We start from the raw sequence: 6,989 nt of genomic DNA, 5'->3' as shown, positions 1-6,989 counted from the left end.
CTATGTCTGTTGTCAAGATGGCAAAAGAGTAAATCCAAGATCCAAACAGACCAGTTTAGGGAGAGCACTTGCAGGGACGGTGCTCATCATGATTATGTGATGAAAACATTTTGTGATGTTTTTGAAGAACTAGTTTTTGCATTACCAATTAGGAAAATTAGCATGAAAAACTAAACCTGGAGGTTTCCCAGACAGGAGGCTTTACTGTGGGAGGAAGTGGTATAAGTTAGGACAAAAGTATATAAAGTGCATATATATTCATTCATTCATTCATTCATTCATTCAGCTTATAGACCGCCCTTCCTAAAGTGGCTCAGGGCGGTTTACATTAAAATCAAAAACACATAATAAAACTAAATAAAAAAACATTTAAACCAGATTAAAATTAAAGTTAAAACCAGATATTAAAGCCTAGGCTAAAAATATGGTTCTTTAAGGATCCCCTGAAGGCCTCCAAGGAAGACAATCCTCTTATATCCATGGGGAGCGCATTCCACAGCCCAGGGGCGACAACTGAGAATGCCCGATCCCAGGTTGCCACCAGATGAACCAATGGCACCTGAACAAGGACCCTTCCTGATGATCTTAATGAGTGGTGATGATCTTAATGAGTGGATCTTGTAGAGAAAGGCAATCTTTCAGGTAACCCAGACCTAAGTCATTCAGGGCTTTCAAGGTAATAACCAGCACTTTGTACTTTGCCCAGAAACATATTGGCAACCAGTGCAACTGTTTAAGAACAGGGATAATATGGTCAAGATACCCCAGAAACCAACCTGGCTGCTGCATTTCGAACTAACTGAAGTTTCCAAACTACATACAAAGGAAGCCCTACATAGAGCGCATTTTAGTAGTCCAAACTGGAGGTTACCAGCCGGTGTACCACTGTTTTCAGGTCATTCTCCCCAAAGAATGGGTGGAGTTGTCAAATCAATCACAGCTGCTAAAAAGTACTCCTGGCCACAGTCTCAGCCTGAGGCACCAAGTTTATACCCGGGTCCAAGAGCACTCCCAAGCTACAAACCTGCTCTTTCTGGGGGAGTGTAACCTCATCCAGAATAGGAAGTTCTATCCTGTCTTGCAGATTATGACCCCCAGCAATGAGCATCTTTGTCTTGCTTAGATTCAGCTTCAGTTTATTCTCCTTCATTCAGTCCATTACTGCCTTTAGGCAGGCATTTAAGGGGCTAATGCTATTTCCTGATATTGATGACGAGGAGAAATAGATTAAATCCCTTGATGACTTCATGAATATGAATACGATGAATATTTATATACCACTTTTCAACAAAAGGTTCCCAAAGTGGTTACATAGATAGAATAGAATAGAATGGCTCTCTTTCCCTAAAGGGCTCACAATCTAAAAAGAGAGACATAAAGTAAACACAAGCAACAGTCACTGGAGGGAAGCTGTGTAGGAATGGATAGGGCCAGTTGCCCTGCTAAATAAAGAGAATCACCAGTTTTAAAAGGTGCCATGGTAATACACTGCCTCCTATCCCCAAATCCCTCAGGCAATCCAGAAGGATACCATGGTTGATGGTATCAAAAGCTTCTGAGAGATCTGTAAAAACCAACAGAGTCACACTCCCTCTGTCAAATCCCTGGCGAAGGTCATCTGTCAGGCTGACCAAAGCCATTTCAACCCCATAGCCTACCCTAACGCCAGTTTGAAATGGGTCTAGATAATCAGTTTCCTCCAAGACTGCTTAGAGCTGGTCAGCCACCACCCTCTCAATCGTCTTACCTAACCATGGGAGGTTGGAGACTGGCCTATAATTATCCAACACCAGAGGATCCAGAGTGTGCTTCTTAAGAAGGGGTCTAACCACTGCCTCCTTCAAACAAGGTGGTATCCTGCCTTCCCTCAGTGAGGTATTAATATTAACTACTGACTGGTCATGTACCGCGGTGATGATGATGATTGATGATGATGATATCAACTAGGCTAGCTCCAACAACCTTCCTGTAAGATGAAATCAGCCATATTTGGCAAGGATCCAAAGAACAGGCGGTAGGCTGTACTGCTCCAAGCAGCCAATCTAATCTGGCAAGAGGGATTGCTGGTCACCTCCCTAACTGGCCCAACAGAAATACTGGAGTCCAGATCAGTCTGAATGCGAGATATTTTATCTGCAAAGAACTTATTGAATGTGTCACAGTGGCGTTTTCCAGATTACATACTGCAACGTACTTGCAACAAATCTGCGAAGTATCCTCCGTTTCCTACATATTACCTGTGTTTCCACATCAGTGTTGCTGTGTTGTCAGCAGGTGCCATTCATATTTGCCATGCCTTGATCCGATTTTAATGATGCATTTCCCCCCTATAACATTGTAAATGCACTGCAGGAAAGTAGCTGTATTTTTCCATTGTAGAGAGCGTTGCCCTGCATTTTATGCATTGTAGCATATTGCAATATGGACAGTTCTCTCCTTCCTCCACCACCTAGGGTTGCCATATTCTAGCTTTCCATATCCGGGTGCCTAATTTGCATATGTAAATTGGCTGGAAAATAATTTCTGAGCAGAATAGTGAGGGCACGTTTTGCTCATGACTCCTACAAGGGCTAGAGCTTAGCTTTCTTAAAAAAACAAAATGAAAATCTGAAATCTGGGAGAATCTGGGTAGGCTAAGCATTCTGGGTGAAACCCAGAATTTGGGGGGACATGGCAACTCTACCCCCACCCGTGCTTGCATCCTCCACCTCCTTTCCCCTCCTTTCCTCTCCTCAGATCCCAAACCCCACACCTCCCTCCTCCTCTGCTTGCTTCCAGTATGTCTGGGAGTCTTCTAGCAAGTTGGATAGCTGGGACATCTGCTTTGAAATCACCACCCCCACCACCAGTACAGCTGTGGGCAGTTATTGGGGGGAATGAAAAGGGGGATACAATGTAGGGGGATAGGAGAAGCAGATCCTTTCATGCTCCCCAGACATGAACTGAAGTTCTCTCCCACCCCCCGCCGCTTTTGTCCCTCCCACAGGTCTGAAAGAGCACTTTTTAAGGAAAACAAACAAGGAGTTCTTTAAAGGCACAGCAATTGTCTTTTGTGCACTCGCAAGCCACATGAAGCACGCTCTGTCGTTCTTGTTTGCTTGCTTGTTTGCTTTTGAGTAGTCCCATTGACTGCCACTGAGGCATTCTGGAAGCTGCAGTTTGCAGCTTACACGAGACATGCACTCCACGGAGATCCCCCCTTTATATTTGTTTGGTTCTTTACTTCTTAATGATGCACAATTCAGGGACATCATTGCCAAGGCTTCTCTGTCCAGTGGGAAGCCTTCTTGGTTGCCAGCCTGCCTCCTTACCTGCAGAGGAGGACAGAGATGGACCAACGAGGATTTGGGGTGTGTGTGTGGATGTCTCCCCTACTTTTGCACGTTTTAACCAGGGGGATTAAACCCTGCCCTGGAGGGTCCTGACCCAGTCCTTCCAAGCATCTGATCACTCCCCACCCCTTTAAAAAAAAGTTTGGTGGTTAATGTTTGGGCAAAACTGTAACAATGCAAGCCAAAGTTAGATTTTTGTTTTGGAATGGCAGGCACTTCCCCCTGCTGTCGGATTAGCACAAGGCAGCCGAGAAGTTAAAAAAAAATAAATTCACACACACCCCTCCCACAACTCCATTGGCCCAAATGGAGCAGGAAGAGGGGCAGATAAACACGTTTCAAGGAGAATATGGACAGCCCTGCCTTGAAAACACGTTGCAATGGACGGAAAATATGAATAGCCGCCAGCCTACAACCAAGCATTGAATAACACTCAGTTTTAAAACGTTGCACTATTCTGTCACACTTTGCAATGCTTTACCCATTGCAAATCTCATAGATCGGAAAACACCAGTGAAACATTGTTTCTAGAAACAGATTTGAAATAGAAAGGGCTTGAGTTAAATCCCTAACAGTCTGGAACAGCTCTGCGGGACGAGAACTTGCTTATACATATAAGCATGTACAAGCGTATATAAGCAGAAATTGGAGTAAATCTGGGCTGTTAAAAATGCTGCTTATTATTATTATTGATTAAAGTTTGCCAGGGTTTTTCAAACCTTGGCTTGTTCATATGGCAGCATTCCACTCATTTCTGGCCAATATGGTTGCAGAAGGGGTGAGACACGCCACCTCCTGCTTCCTGTTGTTTCATTCACCTGTTCCCAGGTAGGCAAAGAATAAATATGTGCACATGCATGATTTTCAGGGTGTTTTTTTAAAAAATTATTTTAAAAATTCTTTCTCCCAGTGCTCTTGAGTACCTTACAAAATGGATTTTGAGAGAGAGAGAGAGAGAGAGAGAGAGAGAGAGAGAGAGAGAGAGAGAGAGAAATCCTTTTGAACCCGCATCAGTGTTCAAGGACAACTTTTTAAACCAAAAAGTGTATGGGGAAAATATAAAAATTTCAGCCATCTGCCCAGATGGCTGGACAGAGAGCCCTGACATTTGGTACACAGGTAGTGGAGGATGGTAGTATTCTGTGTATTTAATTTCAAGTAAATCAGTCCAGCCACTGATCTTTAATGATTTTTTTAAAATTAAGATGAAATCACACTAACATCAGAGAATCATGGCAAAAAACCCACACACATATCGGAGAATCACTGAATTTGTAAAAATCATTAGAAATCAACAGCTGGACTGAGTTACTTTAAATTAAATACACTGTGTCATGTTATCCTTCACTAGCTGTTTGCCAAATGTCAGAGCTCTCCGCCCAGCCATTACCATGTTCTGTTTTCCCCTCTCTTTTTGCCATATACATTTTGGTTCAAAAAGGTGTCCTTGCGCACCCATGCTGGGTCAAAAGGATTTCTCTCTTGTTTTCTTCATTTTGCCATAGTGAGCACCTTTTGAAATCAAAAAGTCTATGAAAAAAGAGGGGGGAAATCCAGAACATGGTAATGGCTGAACAGAGAACTCTGAAATTTGGCACATTGTTAGTGCATGGCTTGTCCCCTTAGCTAAACAGGGTCCACCCTGGTTGCATATGAATGGGAGACTTGATGTGTGAGCACTGCAAGATATTCTCCTTAGGGGATGGAGCCGCTCTGGGAAAAGCAGAAGATTCCAAGTTCCCTCCCTGGCATCTCCAAGACAGGGCCAAGAGAAATTCCTGCCTGCAACCTTGGAGAAGCCGTTGTCAGTCTGTGTAGACAATACTGAGCTAGATGAACCTATGGTCTGGCTCAGTATATGGCAGCTTCCTATGTTCCTATGACACTGTGTTTTTAATTTCAAGTAACTTGGTCCACGTCTTGATTTTTAATTATTTTTTACAAATTCAGTTATTCTCAGATGTAATGTTAGCCTGAGCCTGAGCCATCATTGTCACTCCTCTAGCCTATGCACCAGCAGCCATCAAGTGGAGCTTCCTCTCCTGCTGAGAGTGTAGTACAGCTGAAACACAATCCTAAATCTGAAACAAGGTGGCAGTTTACAAATGACTTAAGTACCATTCATCTTAACTTGGAGTGCTTTGAATTAAGGACCATCTATATGTACTTCTGAAAGAAGCAAATCTTTGTGCTTATCTCAATGATAAAGTTTGAAAAAAAACAGCTATGAATGACTGCTTAAGTGGATGTTTCAATCTCTAAGTATTTCCCCTCCCTCAAGTTCTTGGTTTGCAAACTTCACAGTGATGTTTTCTGACTCTCCAACTTTCAGTAGATCAAACAAAAAACAGCTGGCAGATCATTCTAGATATGCCAGAGTCAAGTCCAACAGGGCACGTTGACCAGATGCAACTCACCAAAGAAGCAAAGAGTAATCCATATCAAAAGTTAGGCAAATAATAAGGAACAGCCAAAGATAGCAAAGTAGGATTTGAGGAATAGGTAACATTAGAGTGGCCAGAGTCAAACGGATACAGATATAATGGATCAATTTTGGCAAGGGCATCTTCTATGCAAGTTTGAGAAAGGTGTCCCAGCCAACATTCCCTCTTCTGTACAACTATTAAATGAACAGGCGCCTGGTATCCTCCACTGCAACCAAAGAAAACCTGAAAGCCTTTGATAGCTAAATGCCCAGGTCTTGATTCTCCTCAGATGATTGGCAGGCTGTTGGAAGGAAGTAATTCCTGCTCTGCGCCACCAGACAGGTAGCTAAATTTTGTAGTGCAGCCCTCCGTTTGTGTAAGAGCTTAATAATGGGAAAACAGGTGATGGATTTAAGGCCAGAGCAACTTTTGTAGCTATAATGTGGTTAATTGCAGGTGGGCACGCAGGTATTGTTATCACTTGTATATCATCAGTAAATCTAACAACAAAATTTCCCCAAGCTCTTGAATTGTTTAACCCCTCTCAGATTTAGGAGCCGAGAAGGCAACTGTTTGTGATGTAAAACTGATTTGTGTGTAATAGTCTCATAAGTATGAAATACTGCTGCTTCCTTTTATTTTTAATTATGTATTTTTAGTAGTATTTTCAGTACCTTGGTGTATGCTGAGGAGGATTTTTTAAAATTTATTTGGTTTTATTGTTTGTAGTAGAGGTTTGATTGTCTTCTCTTCTACATTTGTTTTAATCTCATGCTGGTCACTGACCGAAATAAAGAGATTTACTTTACTTACCAAAGAAAACCTGAAAGAACTGGTAGCTAGAGAGGGAGCAATTCAAACACACACGGATAGGAAGGAAAAGGAAGTGATTCATCTCCTCTTACAGCATTGTCACCTTAACTGGTTTAATAAAGAAGTAAACATTGTTCTGCAATCTGTTGGAGCTAGGACTCTGGCAGCATCAGCTCTCAGCTGCAATGTCTCATAGTGACCACTTCAGCCATTAACTACAGCTGAAATTAAGCTGCAGGCTCTTTCACATTTGTTTCTAACCTTTTCTTTAAATAAATCCTTGTAGTTTTTCAATACTAAAGAACTGTCTCAAGACCTCTTGCTTTGCTGCTTTCTCACCAAACTGGTTTTGATTTGCTATTTGGGGACTGAACTGCCATTCTTCCTCCTACACATTCTCCCTAGGTTAAGTTCACAG

The sequence above is a fragment of the Hemicordylus capensis genome, chromosome 2, assembly GCF_027244095.1.
Source record: "Hemicordylus capensis ecotype Gifberg chromosome 2, rHemCap1.1.pri, whole genome shotgun sequence".
In the NCBI taxonomy this organism is placed as follows: Eukaryota; Metazoa; Chordata; class Lepidosauria; order Squamata; family Cordylidae; genus Hemicordylus; species Hemicordylus capensis.
The sequence above is the reverse complement of the archived record's forward strand: the minus strand, read 5'-3'. Positions refer to the sequence as shown.